Here is an 11,692-nt window from a genome sequence, read left to right as displayed (position 1 = left end):
TGGATGGATGGATGGATGGATGGATGGATGGATGGATGGATGGATGGATGGATGGATGGATGGATGGATGGATGGATGGATGGATGGAGCTGGTTTCCCATCTGTCCTTGTGGAAACCACATAGACCATTAGAGGAAACATAATGCAGATGCAACAGCTCACTGTTTAATATAATAAGCTGATTAATGAAAGCAGTCAGAGGCAGATATTATCTTATTAACCTAAAACCTTGGATTTATTATTGTGATCTATTAATGTGTTTATTTATGAGATCAAAACTATACATGCCTGTTAATGTAAAAAAAAATATTTTTATTAAATCATTTTTGTTAAAATCATCATACATTTTGACATGTATGTAAATAATAATAATAATAATAATAATAATAATAATAATAATAATAATAATAATAATAATAATAATAATAATAATAATAATAAACTTCATCATGTTGTTTACATTTTATCATGGTGTTTAAATTTTCTTTGTACCCCAGGAGAAAAGAAGACATAGTTTATTTGTTTGTTTGTTTTTGCTTATCTGATGACTGAAAAGTCATCAGATAAGCATGTCTGCCGCGTCAGAGAATTCAATTCCAAAAGTCACCACTAGATGGCAGCTAAAGCTCACACTTAAATTTCTTCGTCTTACGTTTGAGTGAAACTGCTACCAGGCTTGACTTGAATTGTGGGAGATTTACTTTTAAGATACGGAAGGTATTTGCAAATATACACAGGACTTCATTGTTCTCTTTGAACAATACAGTACATTGGTGTTTTTTGAATTGTAACAAAATGTGAAAAAGTACAAGGTGTAAGATCAATTTACCACATAACTCTGACTCAAAGCAAAACATATGCAGTAAAAATCATTCTTGTAATGAAGCAGATTCAAACAAGGCATGCTGTCACATATATTAGCATGTTTTTCTCACAGGAGATGTTTTTTATTTTGTCTCTTTTTTTTGTCTGGGATCAGATCTGAATTTGTCTTGTTCCTGTCAGGTTTTTTTTCCATAGTTTTTTTTTTCCATTGGGCTTTTACCACAAACATGGAAACACATATCGCATTCTGTATGGTGCCTATATGCAAACAAAAACACACGTCCAGAGGAATCATTATGCTGATCTGTTGTCATGGATGAGTGCTACTTGTCATGAAGATGGATGATGGATTGTGTGGAGGTTTGTATGATGAACGTGGGCTTTTTTCATGTTTCTGATGTGTCAAGCACAAAGCAAAAGCATATAATGCTGACAGTGACAATCGGAACCGGAAACTGCCGAATTCAGCAAGATATTGTCCCTGCTGGCTTGCTGATGAGACAGCTGTTTATTTTGGCCACCATCTATGGGAACCTAATTTTAAGTGTAGTTCACTTAAAATCAGGAGGCTGTTCAGTAAACAGAACAGCCTCCTGTCAGGTGTCCATACACTACTATGATTCCCAGCAGCAGCTGGAAATGAGCCTTAGCAGGGGCTGTGCAAATTAGCATCTCACTTCTCTACATGCACTCTCAGTGCCCAGGAAACATGGTTCTCAAACTATGATGTGTGAGCCTCCTTTAGAGGGACTCAGAAGTAATTTTTGGTTTCCAGTATGTGTTTAATAAATATGAAATCGACTGTGACTTAAGCATTTTTATCTTTGTTTCATCGGAAGTTTTCCAAAACTGAAGCAGACAAAATTGAGCCATGAACGGGAGCTGGGGTCTACTTTTGCATTGTGTTCTATTTACCTCTGAACTAAGACACGAAATCCAATTCAATCCATTTTCCAGGTCCAAGTTCAAACCCCAGATTTTGGACCTGGAATCGCCAGTGTGATTTGTTTTTTAATGTGTTATTGTCCAGGCTGACCACTAGGAGGAATACAAGCTAAAAAAAAAACAACAAAAAAAACAGCCATTTTCCTACATTTTTACAAAAGGAGTGTCTGAAAACTTTATGACATGCAAAGATCAGAAGTGTAGATAAAAGATTTTTAGTGCAGAGTTGGAGCCTGAAATTTAGGCTGGTGAGAAGCTGTCAGCTTTTCCATGTGGAATTCAGAGACATTGTTCTGTTAATTTTTCAAAGGTCAAGGCCAAAAAAATGGGAGTTTTCTATTTCTTTTTTGTTTTTATTGTTTAAGTCATGATTGATAAATAGGAATAGTTTTTTTTTTTAAACAGCTCAAGGTAACATTGACCCTACAATTTTACTTTAGTTTCCCAACTACAACCCATACTGACGGTCATTAAAATTTTTTTGACTTTTTAAGTTCATGCCGTGAAATTGGGCCTGTGTCTCTTTAAGAAGCTTCTACTTTTGCTGACACTCCCCCTTCAGCACATCATCACAACAGTGTTTCTTCACTAAGCTTTTAACAGCCTTTCTTAAAACTGTTGGACTTAGAAATAATTTGTATGTTAATCTCAGCAGTGGCTACAGCTCCAAGGAGGGGCTTTGTGTGAATAGGCCGCTCTTTCCAGTTGCAAGCGTTTAGGCACCCCCGAATGGCTGCCATGGAAGGTCCAAGGACTCCTCAAACATGCATGAAAGAATCAAAACACTCCGGTTTTGTTTTTGATTAGTAAATAACTTCATAACATGATATAAAGCTCAAACAAAAGTTGATTTTATATAATAACCCTCCTTCAAAAAGAATCACTATCTCTGGCATAAAATTGGATATATCTCACAAGTCTGGTTGAGTGTTCTTATGTGGGGTTTTACAAGAACTTTGGTAATACTAATGATATATTTTAAGAGAGAGCAAAACATTTGTTAAATCATTTGTTTTGCAGTATAGCGCCTTGAGAAAATATCGTTTTTGGTGTACTCTTTGTTTGTAGAGTTTCATTTAATTTAGCCTGATTTAATCCTCCCCCTCTGTCAGTATTTATGATACCTAATGGTTGATTCAGAACACATACTTGCACTGCAAAGGTGTTGTGCTCAGTCTCTGAGCACCTAAATGCTAATTACTGTACTTGAAAGAAGAGTTTTAATTTAAAACCTCTTTCCACACACTCAGACAAGCGTTAATAAAGATACACACATATATTGCTTCTCAAACTTGATTTATGCGAAGCAGACACACACAACGACAGCTCTACAAATACATCCGCTCACACACCTGCATGGAGCTTGAATACTGACAACAGCTGTGGTCCTCTGGACATGCATAGAACCGAGACACTTTTGTTTTCCAGTGTTTGAGTACCTATACATGGAAGTTCAGACCTATAGCCAGTGGGGCATACACACACATACACGTCACTAGATTGTGCTTTCCTCACGCAGCAAACAAGCCACAGTTTAGTCTGCTTCCTAGTTTGTTTGCCCACTGTCTTCTCTCTTTTGTTACCCTGCCTTGAGCTTTGTTTGAAGTGAGCTGTTGAGTCCAGCCAGCGACAGTTGCAGCTGGGAGGACGATGAGTGAGGATAAAAAGAGTTGTGCCAAGTTGCAAAGTATGACGGTTGGTTAGGCTGGATAAACAGGAGGGTGTTTGTACCAGTTTTCACATTGCAACAGCAGGATGGTTCCCTTGTATTTCAAAAACATTCCAGTATCGCAGTGGACGCAAACTATGCCATTCTGAAGTATCTGACAGGACATGCAACCTGTATCCCTTACTGGCTCTTTAAATTGAGCTCCAGTAAAGCAGCTTTTGGAAGTGAGGTTTGAGAACAGTGTGTCCCCACAAAGCTGTGCCCCCCTCCACTTGCAAACTGCAGCCTGCAGGTGGGGAGGGAGCCGGGCCATTTGATGGGCACCTAAACGAGTAGAGATCTAATTCTTCCGAGGTTGTTTTCTGTACGAGCCGTTTAAATCTTAAACTTTTTAAATCATAAAACAAGAATCGTTTGACTCAAAGACCAATTTGATGTCCTCGGATAAAAGGAGAGAATGGGAGCTCATTAGTTGTGACTAACATGGGTATTGTTCCTGATGATGAACCATTAGTGAGGAAGCCCAGTCACAGGCCAGGCCCGGTGGAAGTTTGTGGTGTACAGTGGGTGCTTGCAGAAAGGGGGAGGTGCGGAAATAAAATACAGCCCGACTCCTCCTCACACAGTTCACCCTCTCTTAATGTTGCTCTTGGAGGTCACAGCACCTAGCAACAGCCTGGATCAAGCCCTGAAGGAAACATGAGACAGCACACAGGCGTACACACTCCTACGCACACACACACACACACACACACGCACGCACACGCGCACACACACAGTTTGTGCTGGGAAATGCATTTCTTAAATATGAAGATAATGAACTTGCTCTGTTACTGCATTTATTTTTTGCCCTTTATGAAGCCTTCACAGGAACAAAAGCACAAGAAAAAAAAAGAAAAAACAGGCAGAGAAATTTTCAAACTATTTGAATAGTAATCTTTAAAAACAATGATAAACCTGTGCCTGCAATATGTTTATTTGATAATCTAGTTAGAGCTTTTATTGTATATAAATGGCGCATTTCTTCTAGGTCTATATTTTAAAGCTAGCCATTGTCTTTCACACTCATTGGCACCAGTGTTAAAACGTGTAAAATGCCTGAAAATTAAATCCTGTGTTTTTTTTGTTTTGCATAATTTTACGCTGAAATTACAAACCCTTCAATTATACTGCATTCATTCACTTAGTGAGAGAAAAAAAATTTAATGCTCAGAAATAATTGTTTTGAACAAAATCACTGGTACCACACTTACCATCTAAAAGTTGCTCCTGCTGCAGAGCCTCCTTTTCCCGGACAGCACTCAGTCTTCTCCTATTACATCTCACAAGTTTAGCGCAGACAAAGAGAGGGATATTTGATCATTTGCCTTTTTGTAATCTCTTTAGATCATCCTGAGTCCTGGGTCCTCCTAAATCTACACATCTTGTGTGGCTTGAGGTTTGGGGATTGAGACCCAGTGATGATCTATATATTTAAATTATAGTAGAATCCACTTTATAATTGAAATAATTTGATGTTTTCATGATGTCAACCTCAACACAAGGTTCACACGGCCTTTGGAAGAGAAACATGCTCAGAGCATACCAGATCCTGCACCATACTTAGCGAAAAGTTTAAGGTGCTTTTTTATGTGTTTATCTTTTGTTGCACATAAGACCCACTTGGACTGTTTGTGGCTGAAAAGCAAAATTTAAACTTGAAAATACAAAGCTCCAGTTAAAGCACGAGTTTAATTTAGTGAACTCTGGATATTTGCATCTTACATAATAAAACAGAAAAGGCTTTTTCCTGGCATGCCTCCCAGATAACCAGAACGAGTCAGGATGTAAATTGTTTAATGGTTGTTGAAAAGGCTTGGTGATCCCACAATGTCACTCTTTGCTGTAGTTTTGTAACATTGAGATAGATTTTGATTTTTTTTTACCTCCATGTGAGTGGTGACATTATAAGCTAAAAGAAAAAGCCCTCTGTGTCATTTCATGTTTGTATTCCATGGAAACAGGAAGTGATAGCCTAATAATTAAAGATTTCCATATGTTTTTTAAAAAACAAAAAAAACAGTAAAGTAAAACAAACATCATGTCACATTTATAGCATTTATTAGGGTCTATAAAAAGCATTTTTTTACTTGGATTTTTGTGAAATCCACGTAAATGGGTGAAGTAGTGATGCTATAATAAAAAAAAAACTCATTGTAAAACCAATAAAATAGTGTGTCAATCGTGGAGAATTATACATTTTGTTGTTGGGAGAAATTTATCAAATTTTTACTTCAAGTGACACCAATTTAAGATTAACAGGACATAAAAATCGAACCACAGATTTGAGGCATTTATTTGCCTTGAATCCTTCTTTGAACATTCATGCACAAAATAGATGTTTTGTGTATTTTCTGGTATTAAAATCAACTAGTAACACACAGCAATTCATGTACTCAGGTTTGCTAAGATGATGCCTACCCAGAGTGAGTTCAAGCAGCAGGTACCTTTTTATTCAGTAACTATACTGTTTGTATTGGTTAGAGCTGCCCTCAAGGCTGATATCTTAACACAGGAAAAAGGAGCAAGCCCACATTTCTAGTTGGGACTTTTCCCAAATGTTCACCGTAACACAGCAAATCAGTCAGACATGGCTGCCTCTCTGGAGATCTACTTATTGACCACCAGTCGCTTTCATTGCACTCAGTTTTGCGTTCTCAGCACTCGATGCATATGTATTCTTATATATCTCTGCCAAAGCACACTTTTGCTCATGCATGCATATGTATAAAGAAGTGAAAGCAAACACAGACATGGCTAATCCACCACAGGTTCAGATTTTGGCAAAATGTCATCAATTTTGCATTCAGTGTACTTTCACACAGTCAGCAGCCTAAAAATAGCTGAAGGACTCTGGCTCACTGCCCAGCCTCTAACTGTCAATACACTATCTTCCCCCTCGCTCTGACATTCACTATTTAACCTACAATATCCAAGCTAGAAGCAGCACTAACCTGTAAGTTAATTATTTGAAAAGCCCAGAAGGTGTAAGCTTTGCAATATCTAAGAAGATTTTTTTTTTTTTGGTGCAAACCAGAAGCAGCACAGAAACATTAGTTATTCTTGGAAAGAAAATCTTATCTGCTTCTTTGCTTTGATGTGACAATATGAGGGCATATTTCAACTGTTTATTTGAACAGTTGATTGTTGTGTCTACTCCAAGAGCTGTAGTTTGAGCTCCGCTGCCTGTTTATCAGCTCTCGTTGACTGTGCCTCTTTATCGGTCTCTATCAAACTCTTTATCTTTCCGTCTGCCTGATTCTGGTTTGAGAACTCCTCCTCCCTTTGCTTTTGATGACGGTTAGAGATATTAGGTGCTCTGGCAAAGTATTTTCATTTTGTGTAGAAGAATGTTTGTTTCCCTAATTCCGGGAGAGGGCGGGCTGAGGTTAAAAGCTTTCAACGAGTGTTCAAATACACCTATTACATTACTGTGCAACTTCAAGATGTCAGAGGATGTTTTAAATGCTTGTGTTAAGCCGTCCACTTAGAAAAATAACAGTACAGCTGGAGAACATTCATTGAGCGTTTACTAGACTCAGCTAAAACTCTGGTCGCTATGCTGTCAATTATAGTGTTACAGCGCTCACAACAGATGCCGCTGGAGTAGAATATCACTCATTTTCTTGAAAACCTGAAAGGTTGCAACACATTATTCACTCATTGCACAAGCTCTGCAGGCAGTTTATGTATTGACAGGCTGAGATAGTGCACTATAGTCTGAAGGGTGAAGGGTCACCTCGAATGTAGCTAAGCCAGCAGGGGAAACGGGGAATAAAGCGTGGGCAATAGGGTCACCACTGAAGCTGAAACTGTTTTTCATCACTACTCTGCCTGTTACTTCTATGATGTGCTGCTGATCCCCATGAACAGATGTACCCAAAAGCCAAGAAAGCCAACACCAACACCTTCCTGGGCTTTAGCTATAATGTATTACACTGTGAAAAAATGAGATAAAGTTCACGTGTTTGTGGAACATCTTTCAGATGTGATGTGTGTTTGTATTTGCCCCCCTTTACTCAGACAATCAACTAACTGCCTTCAGAGAGTTCCCTAGTTGTTAAATAGAGTCCAGTCCACTTGTTTGCGTTGCAGTTCAGCTGTTCTGCTGCTCCCAGTCTTTGGACGTCTCAGCTCATCTTCCAAAAATTACAAGATCATGGCAAGGAGAAGATCAGTTGAAAAGTCCATGGTAACTGGGAGAGCTGCAAATGTTCACAGGTCAGATGGAAGGAAGAGCATAACAATATGGAAGAAGAAACTGGCCCAGTGAGAAAAGTATTAAATGATTGGCCTGCATGCAAAGCAGAAAATTAACAGTGTACATCATCCTGAATACAACATCCCCACAGTGAAACATGATGAAGGCTGCGTAATGCTAGCTACAGGCCAATCTGGAAAATCTTTCAGAGGTTGAAAGAACCATTGGATCGGACTGGAGGTTCACCTACTGCAGGACAATGATCCAAAAAGGACAGGGGTACAGTGGAACAGTTATGATCAATTGATTAGAATGGCCTAATCAAAGCACAAACTTAAATTCATGAGAGAAGCTATGCCAAGACAGAAACAAATACTGTTTCTAAGACTCTTCTAACCTGTCAGAGTTTAAATTATTTTTAAAGAAGACTGGAAAAATATAGTAGTAACAAATCAATAAATGGTTTGCATTGCAGAAAAATGAGATTATACAAAGTATTGAGTTGAGGAGTCTGAATTCTAATGCATGCCGAAGTTTTGAAAAACAAATAGGGAAAACCATGTATTTTTTTCCCTTCCAATTTTTTCCCTGAGTACTATGTTTTGACTGCAAAATTATCAAAATGAGATACACAGAGGTTGGTGGTTGTAACCTGACAAAATGTAAGGGATTTAGAAGAATACCAACATATTTGCAGCACACTGGAATTGTAATAACTTTTTGATCATTTGAATATCTTAGGAAACTGTTATTTTGTTCCAATTTCTGCATAAAACCCTCCCTGTCACAAACAAACCTCCCTCACAGCTGGACAATTTACTGCGAAACTCTCAGGTTAAGTGGTGTTGTAGTTAAAGAGCTTTACAGCAACCATATCCCATTACAGGGGCCAATAACGCTCCTCTGTTTGCAGACCCATAGGCTAAACTTTGGTTAAACCAAAGCACACTGGACTGGTGGTAGAGAAGTTGCAACCACAGCAGGATGAGGTTTAGGTTCAATGCTGAACACAGTGGGGAGGAAATCCTCTTTGAGGCTTGGTTATTCTCCTAAATCCCAAATTTGGGACTGTCAGACAAATTTTCCAGCTTCTACAGGGAAGACAGATGGTCAAAATAGAGGAGTTTTCTATACCTTCTCATTGAATATAATTCATCTGTATTCCTAAGATCAGTCATCACCAAGAGAACTTGCAAGAGCTTAAAAAAAACATGGCAACCGCCATAGTAATTCAGTAATCTTTCCTTTTTTTGTTTGCAGTCCAGACTTCACATCCCTTTCTGCTGACAGCAATTTTGACCAACATGGGAGTATGCAACTGGGATGCGGGCTGCAGTGAAACACAATCCTGGAGACAGAAACTCAAACAGGACTCTGCTCTGTCTCTGATCAAAGTGACATGCACCATTTGGTTTTACTATTCATGTCTTTTGGAAACCCCATAAGCCAACGTCAAGACACTGTAGAGGTGGGCACAACGTTAAGGGAATGAAGAAAGATTTAGGTCAAAGAATTACAACACACGTCTCCTTTAGTTTCTAAAACAAACTCCAAACACATTTCAATGTTCTGTCGTGTCAATTATTTTTTCTATATTCAAACATCTTTGTTGACGACTTACAGCCAACCTGCACTATGGAGTCCCAATGAGACTCTACCCTACTCACAGACCCGTACTGTGTCAGATTGTCTTATGTGCACGAAAGTGAGTGTATACGTCTGTGTGTTCATCAGGAATTACGTGTCATCTCTTGGAAAGAAAAGATGAATGGGAAATTTGAAGGTGTGAATGAAGACAGTAAAAGAGAGTTCTGGAAAGGAAACTAAACCCAGATGTCTTTCCATTCAGGTTCTTTATTTTTGCCAGAAATAATTTCAAAAAGAAATAAATCCTGTGAAATAAGCTTACTGATATTTGAGGATTATGCTGATGTACTTTGTGCTGTTTGCACTGTCTCTAGTTATTTTAGAGACTATAAATAAAAAAGAAAGGGGTTTCTTTTTCTTTTTTTTACTTTACATTTCTTTTTTTTTTACTTTACAAGTGCACACTGAGGGAATGAGCTCTAAAAATAAAACATATGTTCCTCCAGGTCTGCGGGAGCAGGGGCCCCATGCATATTGTTTTGGGATATGGTGGGAGGACAGGGAGGATCTGGCCTGGAGAGAGATTTTACAGAGACAGAAAGCATCTGGTGTACTCTTAACAGGAGAGCATTGAAAAATATCTCTTGTAAACTGTTCTGTGCAAAACTATTTCCAATATACTATAAACAAATGCAGATCAGACCATTTTCTGTCATTAAATCATGAAAGAATACATTTGTGTGGCTTGATGAGATGAGATGAGATTGGGGGGGGGAGGTGATCTACAAACGTCTTTATCATCTAAACACAAAGTAAATCTAAGAGTAATCATTTAACTGTGGAGCATTTGCCAGCAGCTGAGAAAGCTTCCTGTTGAGGAATATGTAAAAATCAGCTGACTGAGAGGTGTGAAGCTCTCTGCATAGAACCGGGAGGAGAAAGGAATGGATATTGTTGCTGCTGGGTTAAAGAAGACACTTGTCTGAAGTTAAGGCTAACACACTTTCCTCCTACAGCTCTATCAGTTTTAACCATTTAGTTAGCACAATAATGAAACTTGTTCTAGATTTCACAAGTAGTACGGTATATAAAATCAAACAGACACTTTTTTTTCTGTGGAGCACTCGATGCTTTCTTTCAGACTCCTACTAGTGAGAACCATCACAGTAGTGTGGTATCCAGTTAGATACAATACCAACCATCAGCTACTGCAACGCCCTCCTGGTCTCGCAGCTTCTGCTGTGAAACCTCTGTTGATGGTTTAAGAAACAAAAAGCCATCTGGTCTTCATTCTCCCTAAAAGTGCAGCTAAAAGAGATCATTTTAGCTCCACTGGCTATCCTTAGCCACCCACAGCAAATTCAAGTCACCAATTAGCCTGTAAGGTGCTTAATGCTCCTATCTACTTGAATGCTATGACAAAAGCTTATGTCACGACTCAGTCAAGGGATGGATGGCTAGTAGTGAGTGCATCACGATCCAGACTCTCATCATGTGACGGTCCAAAGTGGTGGAATGATCCACTGAGGCCTACCACAATACAGACGTGTGTCGCTGTTTATTTTCAAGAAGTTTGAGGACAAACCTCTACAGAGAGTATTTCCTACATTGCACTCTGTGCACTCCCACTGCCCTCCCCTTTATGCCTGCACTCTATTTCTACACTGTCACCTCTGACATAGCCTGACTAGAGGTCTTCTTTCTAGTAACTTCATTGGTATTTCCTCATTTGTAAGATAAAAGTTATGGCAACACAGTAAACACAGTAAATACTTGCAATACAGTTTGTTAACTCGTCATGTTTTACTTAAAATGTCAAGAAGCCTATTCTTTAGATCATAAAGTCAGTAAATGTCTTCAGTAAAGATGAAATGTATTTTTTTATGACTGAAGTTCCCATCTATTTAAGTGCTGACTAGGTTTTAGTCATAAATCCAGACTAAACGCCTAACACTCCTTTTCCCGTTTACCTTAAAATAAGGAAACTGGGTTTTTTTAAAATAGCAAAAATAGGAGGTTGTTTATCATTTTTACCCAATATCCAGGAATTTACACGTGAACCTAATAAAATAAACTTTGCACCACTTATGAGAGATAAGAAAATATTCACACTAATCCCAATCCGCATTTTTTTTCTCCAAATGCTGATTTACTTTTAAATTGCGGACTATTTCAATTATAATCTAACATTGTCTGATTTATAAACAAATACCCGAAGGAGCAGATTTAACCAAAGCTAAATCACTAGATAATAAGAGAAACAAAGATCTTGTGTGAGCACGATGTTAACACTGTAGTGATAACGAGGAATTCTTGCTCTTTTTTTTTTTTCTCGGAAAAAAAAAAAAAACAAGTTTCTGATGCTGTCATGACTCGTGGAGGCGTGGCTTTGCGGGGAGTGTCTCTGCTCAGCCAGTCGTACGCCA

Source organism: Poecilia reticulata, chromosome 8 (genome assembly GCF_904066995.2).
Source record: "Poecilia reticulata chromosome 8, P_reticulata-male-v2, whole genome shotgun sequence".
NCBI classification, from domain to species: Eukaryota; Metazoa; Chordata; class Actinopteri; order Cyprinodontiformes; family Poeciliidae; genus Poecilia; species Poecilia reticulata.
This window is presented reverse-complemented; position numbering follows the sequence as displayed.